Consider the following 21,124-nt stretch of genomic DNA (forward strand, 5'->3'; position numbering starts at 1 on the left):
GAGGCATTCCTCTCTCTCTCTCTCTCTCTCTCTCTCTCTCTCTCTCTCTCTCTCTCTCTCTCTCTCTCTCTCTCTCTCTCTCTCTCTCTCTCTCACGTCCCAGAAGGCCAGCCCTTTTACTCTCTTCTTCAACACCCTCGTATACCGCAGCCGTGCTGGCTGAAGTCAGGCTCTTACGCAATGTCCCTTTGTTTACAAATGGGACCGGCCAGTGTGCGCCATGCATATTCATAACGAGAGTTGATCACGCGCGGCGGGGGTGATCCGGGGAGAACGCCGCCTTTGCAAGCACACTGCCAAGGTCACGTTGGACAAAAAAGAAAAAGAAAAGAAAGAAGTCAACAGCATTGCGCATCTGTTCTGAGACCTGTGGTGATTCTGCGTAAATTCTGAAAGAAGTCGGGAGTGTGGGGTGAGGCAGATGAGGGAGGAAGGAAGACTCCGGGCAGTGAATGGTGTGGAATCTGCAAAGGACGCGGTGAAGTGAGAGTGATGCTGGCGCAGTCGTGCAGAATTTACAGGCTCGAGCGCCCGAAGATCAGCACATTTGAGCCGATCTGCATAAAACCTGCAGCAGCAACACACGAGCCGAAATGCTGCCTTACCGCCCTTTCTTGTGTCTGCAAACTTGCATAGCTTTGGCTGCTAAACATTGCATGTGCATTAGTGTGCAACCGTGTGTATTGCGTTTGCAGGTACATGCCTATAAGAAAAAAATACAATCTAATAGCTAAGGCTTGCAGCCAGACAGACGAGGAAACGACACCTAACTTTGAGGCTAACGAGTCACAGGGGCATGTTTATATATTTATGGAAGCTAAAGTCTCCCCAAAGACCCAGCCCTGAACATTTGGCAGCAGAGCCACACCTTGGAATAGCAAATTAATATTTCAGTCATCTAGGGACAGCAGAAAGGTAATGAATGTGCAAAAGGCCTGCTAGCTGCTCGCTCTCTCTCTCTCTCTCTCTCTCTCTCTCTCTCTCTCTCTCTCTCTCTCTCTCTCTCTCTCTCTCTCTCTCTCTCTCTCTCTCTCTCTCTCTCTCTCTCTCTCTCTCTCTCTCCCTGAAACCTCTCTCATCCTCCCCCTTTGATCTCCGCACGTTTCCCACATAATATATTCATGTTCATTTATTTTTGATCACCTCGACTTGCTCCCGTCTCCATTCCCTGCCCGGGCGCCCGGCTTGTTCTTTGGTTCCGAATCGCGCTCACATGACTTGAGCGCACAGAAGACGGTCGGAAATTCGTACGCCTCGCTTTGCGGATGAAGGAAGATTCCTGTCAGCTGAGGAGTCAGACTTTCGAAACAAATTCAGACGGAGGGCCTCGAAGATAAAGGTTGTGTCGCGATCCCAGATTTATGATTTAATTGTCAATATGTTCTGGCGGTGGAATGCACGCCCCGCTTCATCCATCCCCGGAATGAGCCAGTGCTAGTGTCAGCTAGGAGGAACAAGGACAGGCATGTTTTTTAAAAAATAAATAAAAAATAATAATAAATAAAAAATAAAAAAAACCCACAGTAAAACGTCCTACACTGGTATTTATCCTCAAGGATGAAAAGATCGCCCCATCTCCAAGAGGACACAGAGCCATCTGTCAGGTTAGAGCTAAATTAATTTCCGTTAGAGTGCTGGTGCTTTGAAGATAATATAGATTAAATCGGAAGTCGTTTGATAGGGGAGATCCCTGCTGGGCGGACCGACACTCTCTAAAAAACTTTTAATTATTTAATGTCGTTTTAGAGGATGCTGCGATTACCAATGTGATCATGGTGTAATAGAAGTTTTATCTATGCTGAAGGAGTGAAAACGACCGCAAGAGCTCGATCTGACCCAGGTCCCTTAGCTTCGTTGCGCCATAAAAGTGTTCGTCCACTTTGCGTCCTTCTGGCAAGCTCGTGCGGTGTCCATGTTTTCCTCTGCTCTGGCCTTCAAGATGCTAGCAGTGGTGAGATGAAGATCGAATAAGCAGTATTATATTAATCTGCTCTTCCCACGAGTGTCAGCTCCAGGATCAGACGATCAATATTCTTTGCGAGATCAGACGCTTGTCTTCAAGAGCGATGTGTGTAAGGTCAGTGTTTTCATCCCCTCGTCCTGACCTGCCTGTACAAGCGACCTTAATGTTATGATTTGTTTGTGTACTGTGTTCTGAAGATGAAAATGGACCATAGCCATACTTCCCCCGGTGCTGTGTCGGCCCAAAACCGTGGACCTCTGTATTATGTTGGAGTATGAGAAAACGGTGCTTTTCTTACATACCCAAGTCTATGAAACCCCAACGATGCACATCCCTCTATACCACACCCCATCACATTCCACACACCACACCCTGTCACACCCCACATCCCCTCACATGCCACACACCACACCCCACACTCCACACCCCCTCACACTCCACACGCCACACCCCACATCCCCTGACACTCCATGCCCTCACACCCCATGCCCCCTCACACTCCACACACCACATGCCCTCATACTCCACTACCCCTCAAAACCCACACACCACACCCTCTCACACTCCACACCCCCTCACGCTCCACTCACATCACACTCCAAATGCCCTCACACCCCACATCCCTTTTCACCCCCTCACACCCTCTCTCTCCCCACACCCCCTCACACTCCACACCCCCACGCTCTGCCTTATTTTAGCCGCGTTGTTTCCTTATTTATTCTCATTTCCGTAATAAAATCAGATTGTGCTTCCAGGAGCCGGCACTATCGATCGGAGTGCCACTGATGAATGACCCGGTTTCCCCAATGTGCTGACGGATACACTATAGCCTCTCCCTGAGCTCAATCTCCACCCTGCCACGGAGGCTGCCCCCACCGGCGGGGTTTAACTTTGATTAACTAAAACTTCCTGCAGGCCACCGGGAACCAGATGCCTGGCTGCTGAGCTATGACCTATAGCCAGCCATTTACCAGCCTGCATATCCTCTTAAATCTCTCATTGTATATGTGTGTGTATGCATGGGTGAGGGTGGGGTGTGGATGTGAGCGTTTGTGTGGGTGTTTGTGGATGAGTAGGTGGGTGTGTGTGTGCGTGTGTGTGTGTGTGTGTGTGTGTGTATGTGTGTGCGTTTCATACATAACACCATCCATCTGTCTTTACTTGATATTTTCTGTTTCTGCATGCCAGGGTGCTCCTATGGTGCTCCTATTTTGGTCAGCCTCAGAGAGATCATGGCTCCTGACCCGGCTGCTCCATAAGGAGTTACCACAGCAACAGCAGGCCAGGCTGGACTAGAGGCGGGTGAGGACGCTGGACATGCTCAGAGTGTGTGTGTACCTGTGCCATGTGGGTATTTGCTATGTCAACAAAGCCATGCACTGCAATGAATATGATCTCTCTAATCTAAGGTGCTGGGTTTACTGTCGATTTGTAATCTGTCAATTTGTAATCTTTAATTCTCATTAATACTCTGTGTACCAAATGCGGAATCCATTATTTCCTGTGGAAATGGGATGGATGTTTAATTGATTTCCCTGTCAAACGTTCTTGTACCTTTGTCCTACGGGCATCTAACACTGTTTTGAATGCGCAGCAGGGAGCGGGTGCCGGTGTCATTATGCACTTGACCAGGCTGATGCAGACTCCTAATGAACGAACTGCAGCCGCTCTGCCCTGAGAAAGATGGAATAACGGATTATGAGACCCAATTTATGACCCATGAAGGGAAAGGAGACGAGTGGCTATTAGATATGCCCGTCTGGCCTTTGTGTGGGCTGGCCTTGTCCTGGCAACCCAATAGGATGATGGCACATAACACTGCGTCAATGATCCCAGAATGCAATATGTCCCCCACCACCACCTCTGGGCATTCAGGCAATGCAGAACACCATTGCCCCCAGTAAAACAGAATTATGGAATGACTGGAATAACCAGTAAAATAGGACTATGGAGTACATTTGAGAGAAAACTACCCCTGAGTCTCCTCCCACCTCCTCCCTGTTTATACTCCCTAACCCCGCCTTTCTTTCCTCTGTGCCCCTCCTACCCCTCTGCCTCCTTGCTGCTGCCTGTTCTTCTTGCGTCTCTCCATCTTTCAATAGGGGGGCTGGCTTCTCCCACCTATGGAAGCCACCAAGAGCTTCCGTCCAAACTTGACTGGAGATCTCCTCCCTCCTCCTGGCTCTTACGTTCCTCGTTTTCACCTTGGTCAGTATTCATATTTTTTTTAATTCACACATTTTAATTTCACTATGATGACATGCTATAGCCCTGTATTCATTAACTCTCTTGGTTCTCTTTTGGCTACAGTTCTCTCCTCGCAAGTGTCCCAATCAGATACACAATGCTGGAGAGGCGTCTCTCCAGGAAGGCTTCACAGAACCCAAAAGAGGATATCGTTTAAGGATTACGGATTATGTGATTCTTGTGCGTTACTCTATTAGATGATGATGTCTCTGCATTGCATTCACCTCCATTCACTGTCCTCATGTTGCGTTAGATGACAGATTAGGCTGCTCTAATGTACACGGATTAGGCTGCTCTAGTGTGCACGGATTAGGCTGCTCTGTCTCAAAATCTCCTCTGAGATCTGTCAGGTCTGTGCGCTCCCCCATCAGTACAGGTAAAGCCATGCATCGGTCCTCTGTGGAAACATTTCTGTGTTCTGCGACATTAGGACAGATTAAATCCGCCTAGCAAACAGATTGTAAAATGTCTAGCAGATGTCTTACGATTGCTTGTCATAACCAAAGCCAGAAGCGATGCTCAGTCTGTTACCTGCTTTATTTTTTATCACTTCCTCATTTTTTCCCTTTCATTCCTGCATGTATTGGCCTTTGCACCTACAATAAAATGTAACATTTAACTATGGAGGTTCATCAAGGCAGACAGATGTGTGGCAAACAGGCTGATGGATTATGGTTTGTCTCAGTGACCTTTTTACCGGGTGCCCCCAAAGAAAGTCATACGCAATAATCACAGCAGCATGGAACGAGGAGGAAGAGCGGAATGAAGAAGAACAGCTCTTGCCAAAACGAAGCCTGCGACTCGCGCTGCCAGGGACAGCCGCTCTCGACAGTGATAAGCCGCACTGCTATAACAGCTCTTGCGTTGTGTGGGGGAGTGCCTGGGTGAGCTAGTGTATTGGGTCTAGCGGGACCCTAGGGGGGAGTTGGACTGCGTTGGTCCATTGGGACGAGCTCGCCCCATGAGAGAGTGATCCAGGCCAGGAGGCCGAGCGGACTGTCGGGGCGACGATGTACCAAGGGCGCGGCCCCACGAGGGGACTTGACACACCCACTGCTGAGGAGCAGTCACCGTGCAACACTTGCACTGGCCCAGACGGCAGGGAAGATAAGACTCCGGCCGCAGAGAGATGGTAGGGCGACCGGCAGGGTGACCGGCACGTCGCCCGTGCGCCTCAGACGCTGCGTGTGCTGTGGGGGTTGCCGGGATGACCCACCCTTTGGGGGGGCCGAGTGAGGATGCTGTGTGGCCACCTGGACGTGGGGAGTGATCCAATAGGAGAGCGGAAAGGAGCACAGCAAGGACTCCCAGAATGCTGTGCTCCCCTCTGCAGATTTATGTAGTTTAAATTCAATGTTTTATTATTGTTGGATTGTGTTTATGTCTTGGTTTAGTTTTATTGCACTTTTTTCAGTATGACTAATGTGAAAATGCTCTATCTTTTCACTTTTAGTGACCCATACCCCATTTTCCCCTGTTGTAGTTGCCCCTTCTGCTTGTTTGGTGTATGTAAGTCTTTTCAAAGACTTTGCATTGTAAAGAGCTGTTCCTTCAGCAGAATGGCATTGTCTGGTTTTTCTTCCACGCTGATGCTACAATATAAAAGAAAGAAATGTGGAGGGCCAGTTTGCTCACAGATTGCTTACAAAAATCAATACCTCCACAATAGTGAAAACGCATGTGGTGTGTTCTCTCTTTGACCAGGGGGGGGGGCTGCAAACAAAGAACATTCAGCTGGGCACACTGATGCAAATCAAAGTAGAGTAAATAATATGGCTGGCTGAGAGAAAGGTGCTGTATTGTTATTGTAAAGACTGCAGTACTCCTAAAACCCACAACGTCACTTGAGCAGTTGAGCTTGCACTTATTAGCTTTGACCTCCTGGGTTCATTTCTTATGCTGCTGGCGTGTGTAATTCGGACATGTTTGACAGTGTGTGGCATTTTAAGAATTCACTGCTTGCTTTGGCCATTTTCAGCAAGGGATGAGCCAGGCAGATGAGACAAAAGGCTAAGTTAGCCTTGAGGTGCATAAGAGGACAGCTTTTTTTGCAAATGGTTCTGATAGCTTTGTTCCATTATTCTAAGGTGTAATTATATACAGATTTTTGTTTTGCTTTGTTGTTTTTTTTTAAGAAAACGACTTGTCCTGTACTCTTGTTGTTGAATTAAGCTGGAAAAAATCAATACAGTCATGGTAAGGTGAGTCTCAAAGCAAGACTCCGCATGTTCATTACACATATCAACAGAGTCAATGACCACATATATGTTTAGCCACAGGAAATTAGCCACGTGATTATGACCTCAAATATATTTATCCGCTGGATACTATGTCATTCCTGAATAAACCAACGAGGGGGTGAGGGCTTCCTAAATGCTGTTATTAATAACCGACCACTGGGTATTGGTCCAGCATTTGTACTTCTAAATGTGGTGTTTTATCCGCTACAAATAATACACAATCCTCCAAGCCAGGGCACACGCTTCTTTCCACAGTTTGTCCCAGAGAAGTACTGTCTATGGCAATAGTACATTTATTCATAACATATATTCATTCATTCATTCATTCATTCATTCCCTCATTCATTCCTTCATTTTTGCTTTAGTTTTATTATTACACCTATACATCGGCTTGACCCACGTTGTAAGTTGGGATGTTTCTTTTCACCAGAGATACAATGAGCCGATGCATAATTAAACGTCCACCAGTCGTGCAGCGGTCCGGCGTGCAGCTCTTCTGCCACGCGCGAGGCACTCGGGCTCCCGCAGTGTGAGGCAGCACGCGGGTCCTCCGGTAATGTGGCTGCCTGAAGTCCCACAGGGGCACGTGCCCAACCATACATCATTGTATCAAAACCATTGCTTTCCCACCTTCCTCGGAACTCAATTATATGAACTTGAGTGCAGCACGGTCACCAGATTTCTGAACTATTTAAAGCTTCTTAAACGGCTTTTGCAGTTGTTCGTAATTGCTTTTCATCAACGAAATGATTTATAGCCTCCATTAGCCGTTGGATAAATATACACTCTTTGCGTGCTATGCCAAAGCGATGGAACGGTACCCTAAACCTAGATGAAATAAATATTTACCCCCCGAAATATGAATATATAAACAAGGGAGAAAAGTACATGCACATCTTTGTGTGGGGCTGTGTGAGTGTGTGTAGTTTCAAACACACACTAATAATTGAATTCTGTGGATTTCTGTCCTTGTAGTTCATGTAAATAGAGTTGGAATAGTTTGATTTGATGTTGTGGTGAAATGGCAGTAGGTGTTTGAGAACTCATGCATGGCCATCAGATTTGTAATTACAAAAGCAGCCCTGTTGGAATGACCATGTCACCGGATACGTGCCGTAGTGAACACGCCGTAGCCGAGGCTATGAGATCACTCTTAGGCCGAAGTGCTGTTGGCGGGACGTGCTGGCTGGTCAGACTAACCGGGCCAGAATTCAATTAGCGTCCGGCAGAATAGCCGACGCAGGGCTTTGAGAGATCTCATCCTTCAAGGTGAAGGAGAGGTGAGAGGAGGTTAGAGATGGCACTCAGCCATTGCTATCACCCTCTGGGCCTTACTGAGGTGTGCTTACATCTTATGGACACTGGACTTCAGAGGGTGTGTGTGTGTGTGTGTGTGTGTCTGCCCGCCTCTGGGTCCGCCTGTCTGTGCGATCTACATTAGGCTTTTGTTGTTTTCACAGTGACCTAATGGCTTCATATCCACACAGTTCCAGGAACCCTCCGCGCATGGAGGATTTGTCCGGATTCAGCTTCCAAGGTCGGAGTAGACGCGTAATCGTAGCGTGGCGCATTTAATCTGAGGTGATGCGTGTGAGTTAGAAACAGATGGATGAGAGCAATGAAAGGATAAGGCTTGGAGTTGAACAGGGGTTGGAAGGATGAGGATCAGGACGGTAAATCAAACACTCACGACAAAACAAAAGCCAGGCAAGAGGGAGAGGGTCCGGACGGCAGTAAAACACACTGCTCAGCCGTACCCATCTATCTGTGTGAGGCCGAGGCTATTAGCAGCACGACGGAGCCATGGACCTGCTGAACTTCTCTCTCTCTCTCTCTCTCTCTCTCTCTCTCTCTCTCTCTCTCTCTCTCCTGTTCACTCCCTTTCTGTCTCTCCTCTCTATTTATTCTTCTCTCGCTTTCCATATTTAGAGAATAGTGAACTTGAGTTCCACCTCTGAAATGTGAGCGTGTGTGTGTGTGCATGTATGCGTCTGTTTGAGTCCACTGCTCTGTATTAAGGTAAATTTAGATTAGTATTTGAAAGATTTTAGCCACCAAGCGAATGTGCTAAAATTGTGTCAGGGAACTGATTAAGGCTTGGCTGATTGGTCATAGCGGGGTTCAGTACTTAATGACAGCAGGTGGATGAGATGATGTGTTTAACCTCAGAGCAAGGGGCTGAACCTGCACACCCTTAGGTGGAAATGATATGACAGAAGTAAGTCCTCTACATTCTAATATACAAAAATCTCACTTGATGTAATTTTGATATTAATCTATATGCATCTATCGATCTTACTCCTTCTATGCTTTCTCAGCCTTGGCTACATATAAGACGATCTGTCTCCATTGGCTGCACACCGAGGTCTCCGCGACTGTGTAAAGATTGGTGATGATGGCATGTGCTTTACCACCGAGGAGATAAATAAAAGGAAGGAAGTGGCCTGGTTGACATTACACAAAGCAGGATTAGCTACCTTCACCTTGTTGCAAGCCATTCACTCTCAGCTGACTGCTATGAGATTCCTTTCACTGGCTGGCAGGAGGAAATTACAATGTAACGCATCCATGATCTTAACATAAAATTTTGACAAATTAGATATGACATTGTATCTTTTCAGCGCTTGAAGTGTGTCCCGCTTAGTAAGATCGCTTCTCTCAGCAGAATGGTGATGTTTGAATCCTTCTATTTCAAATACCTGGTAGGATACCACAGCTTCGCACTACAGAGTTACATTCTGGAATCCATATTTGTAGTGTTTCCCTGGAATTGGAAATGGATAACTTTTGATTTCTTGGTACCCATGGTCTGGGCCGCCGTGAAGAAAGAGAAAGGAGACTGAGATACCTGAGATTATCTGAGACATCTGAGATTATCTGAGCCAGACAGATACAGCCTGAATGCCAAGTAGAGACTGAACCTGAACCCGAACCTAAAGTCAGCCGTCAGTCCTACGTCGTCAAGAGAGCGAGGCAGCTGGAGATCTGAGCACCATCCGTGGCCTGGTTGTAACGCACGTGTGAACACAATGGTGCTTAGTGATGTTTCATTTTGATGGTGACATCTCAGAGCGAGCCTGTCCAATTGGAGATCAATAGCTTTAAGAAATGGAACTGAAGCCCTACCCTCCAGCAGAAACAAGTGCAACCCCCCCCCCCACCCCCGAAGCTCTGTGAATGGAGTCCGGCCAGGAGCACGCAGTGTACATACATCTCCAAAGGACACTGGATTATAAAACAGCAATTACTGAACATATTTGAATTAATAATGACTTTTTTTTTCTTAAAGAGTGTATTAATGGATTTCAAATAGAGAATAGTGTAATATTATGATCAAATATATGAATGTGAAGAAATTCTGTAGCTGCATGTCCATTATAGGCTTACAGCACTGCGCTAAGAAAACGGGTGAGTGCATGGCTCTATGAGATCTGGTAGTTAGCTACAGATAAAACAGCGCACAGCAAGTGGCAGCAAAAGAGTATAATCTGAAACAGCAGGCTCTGGGAAAGGCCATTTGCACAAACATTTTTATGTGTGTGTGTGTGTGTGTGTGTATTTGGCATATAGTGTTACAAATGCAACAATATTGTGAATTCTTTACAATAATATGCTTTGTTGTCCAAAGCATATTATTGGTGGGATTATTTTCTTTTTGCTGTGGTAGTCACCAGCATGCAAATATATTAAGCAAGACTACAGAGTGTGGCAAAGGTGCTGAGGTAAAGTATACGACCAAAAATAAATCATGCGCTTGTGCATTGGTCTTGAAAACCTCTGTTTTGCGTAGACAAGAAGTCAGTGCATGCATGGTGAGTCCCCCACCCCCCACACTTCATCTGGAGAGCAGGACTAAGCATTCTCCTTCTTATACCCGATGCTCTTAAACGTAGAAAAACAAAACAAACAACCAAATCATGCCCGTGTCTCTCACACAACATGGCAGGCTTGTAAAATATTAGCAGAGCTGCGCTTAGATTCCATCTGATTTGAAATCAGGTTAAGCCCAGTTCAAGAGCAAGATGGACAGTGTGGTTTTCGGGGATGAGATGAGTCTAAAGCAAAGGCAGCTACAGCAGAATTCCGAGGCGGTCTCGGGATCCAGGAGTAAGCGAAGGGGTGTGAAGGAACCCGCGAGTGCTGCAGGAACCTTTGCACAAGCTCCAGGAGCAGGAGGCGTGAGGGCGCCGGCGAGATCGAGACGACGTGAGCCGAGAACAGAGACGACCGCCCGCGCGTGAAAGGCTGCACTTCAGGACCACCAAGGATGAAGCTTCCGGACGGAGCCCTCATAGGAGCCCTATCCAGCCTTAATACAGCTGGAGCTGCTCATTAGACTTCCCGAGTGAAGGTGAGTCAAATGCATCAAAACAAATGCTGAACAGGCAGAGGAGTGTTCGCGCTGCCCTGCTTTGCTAAGGGGGGCCCAGCACCCTGTCTGCCGAAAATGAATTAAATGGGCTTTCTGCCCATCGCCTGAGATGAGTCCACTGGAGTTGAGCCGTCCTGCTGGATCTACACCCCAAAGCAAATGAGTTTAAAAATGTCCTAGGTGTTGGTTTCATCTCTAATGGAAATAGAGATCAGTCTCCTTCAACCCTTCCTTTCCTTTTTTAAGCGCTAACTGAAACTATGATGTCATCCTAGCACAGAAAACATCAGCTGCCCTCTAGAGCAGGGAGTGAGGTTTATTTGCCAGCTGCACTGATAAAAATATACCAGCCACTGAGAGGTGTTGCATGTGTGTGCCTCTGAGTTTATGGATGCCATGGATGTTTTAGCATTCTTTTTCATACGGATCTGAGATCCGTTTTGTTTTGCCTTTTAAATCGCGGCAGATTGACACAGCACAGTGGGGGACTGGTCCTGGATTGTTATAGGCACTCGGACACTGGACCTGCCGTGCCACCTTGCCCGCTGCGATGGCATTCTTAGCCATAATGACGGCACGCTGGGACGAACCCGGCACTCCACACCGCTGTGGGTACCCTGCACACCGCCACAGACCAGGTGTGTCTCTGTTTCACCTACAAACAGGAAATCCAGAGTCTGGATCTGCGCCTCTGCTACCTCTCTTAACAACAGACACGCATGGAGCAACTGCGTTGCAGTTCTGCACTGACCCAGTTGATCAGTGGTTCCGGGAAGCCGCAGTGGGCCCGCAGTGGGCCGCCATGCCTGTCTTCCCAGGCCGTCTCTAATCCCATCTCCTGGAAGGGTGTGCATGGAGTAAAAGAAAAAAAATGGAGGCTATAAAAATCCATAGCCATCCAGAAATCCTGTCCTTACGATTTCTGCCACACGGATCGATAGCATTTGTGTAATTGGCTTGCTGAGTGGGTCTGCTATAATTTCTGTCCCCCCTCATCTTCTGAGTTCTATTGATCACAGTGTCAAACATGGATTTGGCAGGCAGGGAGCACAGCGAGGGTGGCTGTGTGAGTCATGTGAGTGCGGCTGAAAAACAGCAGTGCCTGCTTGAACACGACAGTTTGATTTTGAAGAGGCAGTTGGCCAGAACAGAGCCTGTCATTTCTGTCATGCTGAAGCCACTCTGGCTTCTCGTTGATTTAACTGATTGATTTATGACATGCATTGTTTTAGCTTTCATGTAGCTCTTTTGGGGTTTATGAGGAGAACCTGGTAATGCACTTCAATTTGAAGTCACCGTGTTAAAACACTTTCTTCCCACAGCAACTGATCTGATAAGCCATTAAAGCTCTTCGATTGCTTTTTATCACGATTTGATTGCTGTTATTTGGCAAGCATGTAATTGGTCTGTTGGCCAAATCAGAAGCCTCGTTTTGCACTGTTTAGGATCCTCAGCTGTTGCATAAGCAGCTTGCTAGCAGCTGAGAAGCTAAGACACAGAAGGGTCGCGTGCCTGCAAGCGCATAAGTCCCTGTGCCACCTGCCTTTGTTAATGAGGGAAATTTATGCAAGGCACGTGGAGAGGGCCTCCATACGGAGGGACGAGGCCTCTGCTTTGCTGTAGGAACACAGCATTCAGTGAATGCGAAAAAGACCTCTCTAGTGCACAGTGCTGGGGGATGAGAGGCAGGAGAAAAAGTGCCCTCCATTGGCAACTCTCTCTCTCTCTCTCTGTCTCTAACTCACTCTCATTCTTTTTTTCCATTCTCCTGAATGCAAGAGATGTCTGAATGTAAGATGCTCAGCTTCATTGCCAACCCCACTATTGTGTGTGTGAACGTTTACTTTCCAGGGACTCCGTGAGCCGAAAGGCTACTACTTCTTAAATGTGACCTGGCACAGAACTGTAACTACACTGCACTGAGACTGCACTGAGACTATGTAAGGAACTGCACAGGGACTGCACTGAGATTGCACAAAGGCACTTTGCTGAATGCATTTGCTTCTCCTCTTCTGAGACATTTGACTGTGGAAACTAACGTCAGTCAGGCTGTTTTTTTGTGGGCTCTTAAGGGTGATTGCAGGTGCTTTGATAAAGGTCAACATTTGACTAATGGCAGTGACGCACACTCGATCTTTAACTTGGTAATGGGATTCTTAAAGGACCAGTAAATTGCTTTTTAATGCTATGTATTGCTACTTCAGTGCTATTTTTTGCTTCATTAGTTTTTAGGCCTTCCCTGCTGAGTACGTTCAAGTCCCCTATATCGCTCAGAAGTGAATTGCGTCTTAAGGTAAGTTTTTTTTTTTGTTTTTTTTTTTATGTATACATGATGTGCTTTCCTGATGAAATAAACATCACCACTGTGACCCTAGCTGAGGATTATAGATGTTGAACAGTTTTCTGCCCACCTATAGACCATCACCTTTCCCCTCAATATAGGTTCCCTAAACTGGACTGAAAGAAGAAGATCTTCAATACTGCATGCTGCAGTATTAATTGTGACTGCACCTTCAGGCTTTCAGAGAAGTGCCGGCCTCACCCTGCCTGACAGACATGTCACAGACATACCTGAGCCACTCTGAGTTCCCCGTGACCTCAGTATGACCCTGATCTTTCCCTGACTCGGTACTCTTCAGCGCTGATTCACCGTACCTTTGGATCTGTGCTATAACGACGTAAAGGTTATCGACATTCACTGGCTTTGAACGATCTCATCTTGGCCCAAAGAGCTAAAACATCATTCTAACTCCATATCGGCACATGCGACACGGAGCCCATCTGCATGTGGCTTCTTGTGTTCTCAGCCTTCAGATCCAGACCTATTTAGATCACTGTCACTCACAGAATGAGGACGCGTGCGCCGCACTAATAAGAGAAGAGCTGTGGTTCCTCAAGGAGCTCATTGGACAAAAGCATGGCTAGATCAGTGGTGCTCCTCCTACAGGGGGAGGGGTGGCTGTCAGCAGCACTGGGCAGCATCCCAGTCTGTGCACCTAAGCCTGCCGGATCTACCCCCTGGCACACTGGCTCTCTCGCACACAAGACTGGAAGGCATCGTGAATATGAATAGCAGCACTCCCAAAGGATTGTGTGCAAGTGTTTGTGTGTGTGTTTGAGGGGTTGCCTGCATGTGCGTGTGCGAGAGTGAGAGAGAGCATGTGTGTTGGCAGAAGGGGGAGGGCTTGCCTCCGAGGTGCGTCTCTGCTCCATTTTAGACAGTGTTCATTCTTGAAAGTGATCTGAGCAACTGAGCAAGTGCAGGAACAGAAAGCAGCAAATGGCTCTGGTGATGGTGGAGCGCTCCGTGTCGAGGACGAGCTCCGTGACGTGCAGGCGTACAGGGAGGAAGAGACAGAGACATGCACGCGCGAGTGTGTGTGGGTGTATTCGTGTATGTGTGTGTGTGCATGTCTGATAAAAGAGAGTGAGCATGCAAGCCTAAATATCCCATTAGCATGCTGAGCTGTGGGGAGCTGTATTAAAATATGCAGAGAAGGAAATGCTACAACACTTAAGCACCAAGCAGCCAGACAGTCTGTCACTGAACAGATTTATGAGCTTTCCACAGCCAACGCTTCATACAACATCCTCCCATTGTGCTGTGCTAGGGCACATGGTGGAGACACCTTCAACTGCTCAAAGGGCTAAGGTTACCTTGCCAATTTGAGTCATTTATTTATGCTGTCGGATATACGTTTTATTTCTTGTGAAGAGTTAAAGGAGACTTTATGTGGCTTTATATGTGACGGTTTCTACGGCGCAGGATGTGACCGACAGACTGTGGTGTTCGACTTGCCAATATAACTGCCGTTACCGTCTTCCCATCTGAGCGCAGCGCGCCTTTTACACGACGGGCTATTAAAAGGGTCTGCCTCTCTACTCTTTAATATGCCTGGCAGTGAGCAGGGGCGGTTAAACACACAGGACCCGACCTCGACAGCGCCAGCCCACATATCAGCAACTGGAGAACTTGGCTCTCCTTAGCCGTTAACATGCGCGAAGTCGCCGTGATTCACGGCCGCCTTCCCGACAAACATAAATCTACGACCTTTTTTGTCCCTGCTTTTCATAAACGGACGCTACGGGGCTGGCAGCCCGCAGTTTTCTGCCCGTTTTCGACCCCCGCGTAGATTCCCATCTCGTCGTTAATTGCACAAAAGGTGTTTGGGAAATGATCGTGCCACTATCCCCACATGACGGATTAGCTTGCGTCGGAGCGCGCTTCTGTGGCGGACTTTCACGCCACCCGCCGATCAATTTCCTGTATGTAATCAGTCTTATTAGAGGCAGCCCTCGGAGGTGGAGAGTCTCCGTCACCACAACAAGCAGGGGAAAAAATAAAGGATCTCGGCGGAGCGCAGAGTCGGAGAAGGGATGATGGGATTTTCTTCTTCTTTTTATCAGAGATAAGCGCCCCATGAATCAGGAGGAAGTCAGGAAAAGAGAACCGTCTGCCTCTAATAAATGGTCTTGCGCGACCCGACTTTTTCTGTGGGAAACGGGCGTATTGAAGAATATAATTTAATTTCGCGTTTAAATGGCCCAATGAATCAGATAAGGAGAGCGCGCTCGCAGGCAAAGTGTGGCGCATTAAATTAGATAGAAGCAAAAGAGCGTCGGTGCCGAGAAAACGCGGACGGCGTTGAGGGCGCGGGGCGTCACCTGCCAGCTGCGGACGTGCGACGCTCGTCTCCCCCGTTATGAGACCACTTCCCAGACTTTCTGCCGCGCACGATGGAAGAATGAAAACTCACCTTTGATTAAAAGTTTGCCCAGTCACCTCAGCACACCCCTTGCGGGTGCTTTCCCCCTTGTCTCTTAAGAATTTGTGCTGGGCACGCTGTTTTAATATCAGTACGATGAAAACATCCAGCTAGGTTTTTTTTTTTTTCTGCGCTGTCACTGAATAAATCACCGAATAAACACATAACAGTTATTTAATTTACAACGAGGAAGCATCAGAATTCTCTCATTTCCCTAATCGTGTCGAACCAACACAGGTGGAAAATATGGACTGCAAATATTTACGTTCCAATAGCTTCGATCCCCGACATGGCCCATGTTTGCATTAGTTCGGTCATGCACGAGCAGTTTTGCATAAATTGGTATGTAGATGCCAGGCGCACGTGCACACATGCAGAGTTGTTGTTTCTAGCACCGCGCTGTGCTGAGCTTCCCCGCTGCCGCTTTCAAGCATGTGTTGGGTCTGTGGGGCACTGACGATTTAGGAAGACAAGCAGCAAAAAGAATAACCCTCGGGTGGCCCCACCAGGCTCTGTGTGTGTGTGTTTGTGTGAGACATGGAGGTGATTACACGCCTCCATCCACCCACCAGGCCCAGATGGCCTATGGCAGGCTGGACCGTGTCACACAGAGGCTGTGTGAGCCTGGCCGGGACAGCCTCTCCCTGGCCTCTGCCCCATGGCCACTTGGGCCTGTCACCAGCCATTGATGTCAGGTGACGCCGCGGGGAATAGACTGCTCGTTAGGTTCCCCTCCATTATCCCCCCCTCCCCTATGGCCTTCTCAGATGGAGGGAACAACTTTCAATTTGTGTCAGTCATTAGGGCCGTTATTTCCGATGACACACAGCAGAGGGCCAATGAGGAAAATGACTCAGCTTCAATGGGGGGAAGCTGATCGGATTGGCTGGGCAAGAAAAGGGACACCCAGAGCCCAGAGCAGAGGGCCACACATGCCTGTGTGTGTGTGTGTGTGTGTGTGTGTGTTATGAGAGACCTAAGTATAACCACATGTTTGCTGGATAGGAAGGCATTCAGCATAACTGCCAGTGGCCTAATTTCTACTCTGTACCTGTACAGTGGCATCAGTAATTCCAGTGCACTGTATAATAACACCAGTGGCATCCGCAGGTCTGGCGCGCTGTATAATAAAATCAGTGGCATCAATAGGGATAGTGCACTGTATAAGTGAGTGGCATCAAGTGGACTGCACTGTCTAAGTGCACTGTATAAGAAGATCAGAGGCATCTGCTGGCAGGTGCACAGTGTTATAGCATCAGTGGCATCAATAGGGCAGGTGCACTGTGTAATAACATTAGTGGCATCCATAAGGCCATTGCACTGTATAACAACCTCAGTGGCATCAATAAGGCTGGCACACTGTTTAATAACATCGGTGAATCTGTGGCATCTTAAACTGCTCCAATGTGTTGAGCTGTGAAGTAGTTCATGAACATGGTGGAGGACAATTACAATGGCTTCTTGTTCTGCATCTGAAATTATTCCCTGTCACAACACAACATTTCACTCCACAGCCATGGCAATGTCTGCTATTTGCATAATATTCACCGGATTTCCTTCCCTGACACTGCATTACTAGTAAAGGAAAGCACTTATTTCAGGGTAATTCCTATTATATGCTACTTCTACTAATATCCAGCAAAGTGTATGTGTGTTTTGTTTACTGTCTGTTTCACGTACATACACCTCATTGTGGCCTTTGATATATTTTTTCGGGATATGAAGGAAAATTAGGGAGATTCTGTGTGTGTGTGTGTGTCTGAGAGAGTGCGAAAGTGTGCGTATTTCCGTGTACACTTGCCTGTTTCCTAAGTGTGTGGATTGAAATATGGTATCTATTGAAGCTTTGACTGCCTATGCAAAAACCCTGGATTCACCTCCACCTCTGTTTGTGAGCCACTTCCCTATAATTGAATTTAGCAGAGTACCGTATGAATTATTCAGCTTCCTACATGGTGACATTGCACGAAAGCTGTGAGCCATAGACTCCGTGGTCAGTCTCGCCCCTGCTCACACACGCTGGGCCATTCCACAAGCGCCCAGCCTGTCTGCTCACTAGCGCCACCTAGATGCGGTCCTACCTACTCTTGCCAGGCGTCCTAATGGCACGTAAAGGTGATCATGTCAGTGTGCTTCTTTCTAAATGACGTTAGTATGCCTACAATAAGTGACGTTCTATTGCAACATTCCTTGAGGCCCCACCCTAAGCTATTGTGACCATCTTTTATATCTTAATGACGCCCAATCACATTCCCTTCGCAGTCTTCGGGGGTATTTGGTCTGATTGAATGATTCTCCCCCAGTGGATGAGATTAGTAATAATTGGATGGAGACAAAAAAAAAAAATAAATGGAGATGACCTCAACTAATCTTCTCATGAAAGTAATTAGAGGGGCTTGGCTGCTTCATATTCGAAATCCGCCTTAGCAGGGTACATGAGGAGGGATGTATGTATGCCAAGCCCAGAGTTATCTCTGGGACTTTATTCAAAGTGGCGAGATTGCTTTTGGCTGTTATAGCTTCATCAACTCTTACAACCCATGACAGTTACTGTCACGAGTGAGCTGATGAGAAGATTTTCTTAGTAATTACGATCAATAAGATCCATTAGGATTCGCTTTAATAGCTTTAATGCATGGCACACACCTTGTGACATTTTGCAACTGCCCTTCAACACATTTGCACAGTTTGGTGCTTTCAGACACGCTGGGGAACGGAGATCTTTCTCCGTATTATTTGCGAGCAGAAACCGGCGCTTATTCGGTTTGCCGCCTGTCCTGTGGAAACGTCCTGCTCTGTTAGCAGGGCTTCTGCTCACCCTCAAAGGAGAAGGGAGACATTTTGGGCTGACGAGAGAGGGTGTGCATTAATGTTATAGGTGTCAGCTCTGAGAATCTTCCCAAAAAAATTATTTCAGACAGAGGTCCGGTCAAACTGCCCTGAATACATTGCAGTTGGGCGGCATGGCACAGAAAATCGACGTTTCTCGGAGTTATGGATGAGCGGCTATTAGCCGCATCCCGATAAATCTCTCTGCCTTGCGTCAGCTTCACTGATTGCATTCATCATAGGCCGCGCTGTTTACTCCTTCCTGGATGTGTCCTTGAGTACCCACTTTCCCTCCAGCTCTCCGCGACTCTCGCAGCGGGAACATGGCTGGTTTTTGACAGCGATACATGGCGTGGCGTTCTGGATACGCTCCGCAGCCCACGCGCTGCCGTTTGTCTGGGAATGAGGTGCGTGTCACTGTAAATGCGTCCTGCTGTAGAATTACTCTAAGTCACAAAGATGATATCAGTGTAGGGAGCCACGGGGGCTGGCCGGCCCGTTGTGGTCCACTGCTGCTTTGTTTAATACCTTCATGGTCTTTCGGTTCCATGAGGTCGTGTGTACGGGATGGGAAGGGAAACATGCCACACAGGAGAGGCCGTGTCTCTGCTTGATTGGCTTTGTTTTGATGGCACGGTTTTTCTCTCCCTGTTACACAAAATGCTTGTGACGCCTGTGTTCCCCACCTACGACAGGAGGTGAATCCTAGAGCTCATCACACACACACACACACACACACACACACACACACACACACACACACACACACACACACACACACACACAGACACACTAATTATTGTTAGCCATCAGCTAGGACTAGGTGTCCAATCCAAGGCTCTGATGAAAAGTATGTGAGAGAGAGAACCAGTTAGAAAGAGAGAGAGAGACATACAAACAGATGGGCAGGCAGTCAAGCAAGCAGAGAGAGATTGAGAAAGGCAGGTGGGCCTGGACAGAGCAGGCGAGTGAGAGAGAGAGAGAGAGAGAGAGAGAGAGATATAGTTATAGACAGAGAGTTAATCGGGGGTCACCTGTTCAGCATAATGCTCATTGCTGTGGGCAATTTCACATGGATCGTCAAAATAAAAGCAGTGGAAAAAACCTGCTGGCCAGTTCCTTCTTACCGCAGTTATCTCCACCGCCCCAATCACAGACGCCTCCACCTCCCACCAACACCACCACCACCACCCCACATTCTCCAAGATCCTGAACATCTTAGGTTTTATTTGATGAGCTCCCTCAATGCCTTCTCCTCACTAGAGGACCTTGTTATTGACTTGACTCATCTATAAAACTTTACCTCTTCCTTATTTCTATGACCATAAAAAATAACTGGGATTATTTTGAATTTCTCAGTGGTTCCGCCCAAGTCAGTAAAATGAGTTTATGGCGGATTAGAGACAAAAGGACAAAGCTCAGTGATGATGTCGTGTTAAATGAAGCAATAAAGTTGTGCGTGTCTCCAGACAGTCAGAGGCTGCAGACGCCACCTGTCATTCATGAAAAACGTGTGCGCGGTTTGTGTACAGTAACACGAGCTGTATTTCCAATGTGTCCGATCGCTGAGCACCATGCTGTAGTCAAAGTGGCACACGTGCGACGAGATCTACATCTGTTAAGGCAAACTAGCCTGTCGCAGCTTCCTGATCATTAAAACATCTGTCTTTATTGAGTCCGCTCATCTGTGGGAACATTCTCTCTCATCCGTAGGCATCTGCTCTGCCAACGCAAACCCCCCCACCTCCCACCCTTCACTGGCGCCCACGCAGGGAGGAATTAGCAGATGGCTGTACAACAACTCTGACATCTCACGTCCCTGCGCACTTACCTGCGGAACGAACATGTCGCTAGGAATCCCGGGCGCCGTGTGCGTGGACTCGAACGGGGCCGGGCCTTCGACAGTGGGGGGAGGCGGGCAGGGAGTGCCGTGTGGTCAGACCGCGGTGCCGCTATTTTTAGAAGGCTCGGCAGAGCCGCCCGTTTTCCCTCACGCTGCCGAATGCGACAGGAAGTGGGCTGTCAACTGTTCCGTGAACAGACGGTCCTACAGCGACTGCGTCTGCCGCTGGTCCAAGACGCCACTGCGGCCCGTTTAGCGAAGGCGCCTTCGGCTGCAGCCTGAACTCCGCGTGGTGGAGATTTGAGCCTGTTTAGTTTCAGTTTTTAGTTTGCTTTTGTGCCCTCTTGGGCAGGCTGAGCAACAAAGAGGCAGATAGAGAGGAATTAAAAATGGAGTGGACTGTTCATCAATCTCCCTGTTGCTGTGGGTATAATCTCCACCCTAATCTGGGCTAATCTTAAATTAATTGGTTCCCTGCACCATTATGGCATGCAAGGCACCTGTGAATTAAGGGCACCTGTAAATTCAGGGCACCTGTATACTGAAGCTATGAGAGTCTTGACAAAACCACAAAATGTTTAGGATTTCAGAACTGAAAGGGGACTTTTAATTTGCATTAATGGTCTCTTGGAGGTGCACAGAAAGCTCAGATGTATCAGAGCAACAGAGAAACACTCCATGATGAGTTTCTCTTTGAAGAGCAGTTCTGAGATGTTCCGATCTGGGTTTTTTCTTCTCTTCAGCTGTCTTCATTGAGGAGATCTTCCAAAGCGCACCTGACAGAAATGGCACTGCAGGCTTAAATGAACCAGAGCTAGGTTTGTACGTTCCAGTCTGTTAGCTACACTCCAACATTTATCTTTC

At 47.6% G+C, this 21,124-nt stretch overlaps 1 protein-coding gene and 1 long non-coding RNA gene across 7 annotated transcripts in view; one reads left to right on the plus strand and one right to left on the minus strand.

The window, feature by feature from the left end:
- lrrn2 (leucine rich repeat neuronal 2) overlaps positions 1-21,124 on the minus strand; it is a 37,978-nt gene that overhangs the window by 14,113 nt on the left and 2,741 nt on the right. The window lies entirely within an intron of this gene.
- On the plus strand, positions 228-6,423 carry LOC113583598 (uncharacterized). Of its 3 annotated transcripts, none has more exons than XR_004775365.2 (4): positions 228-2,077; positions 3,152-3,310; positions 4,066-4,171; positions 4,274-6,423. It is a non-coding gene; the product is annotated as an uncharacterized LOC113583598 (long non-coding RNA). The 3 variants fall into 3 exon arrangements; XR_014119458.1 differs by having other exon boundaries at positions 3,152-3,265; XR_003411319.3 differs by having other exon boundaries at positions 3,152-4,171.

Source organism: Electrophorus electricus, chromosome 22 (genome assembly GCF_041902795.1).
Source record: "Electrophorus electricus isolate QZ-2024a chromosome 22, ASM4190279v1, whole genome shotgun sequence".
Taxonomy (NCBI): domain Eukaryota; kingdom Metazoa; phylum Chordata; class Actinopteri; order Gymnotiformes; family Gymnotidae; genus Electrophorus; species Electrophorus electricus.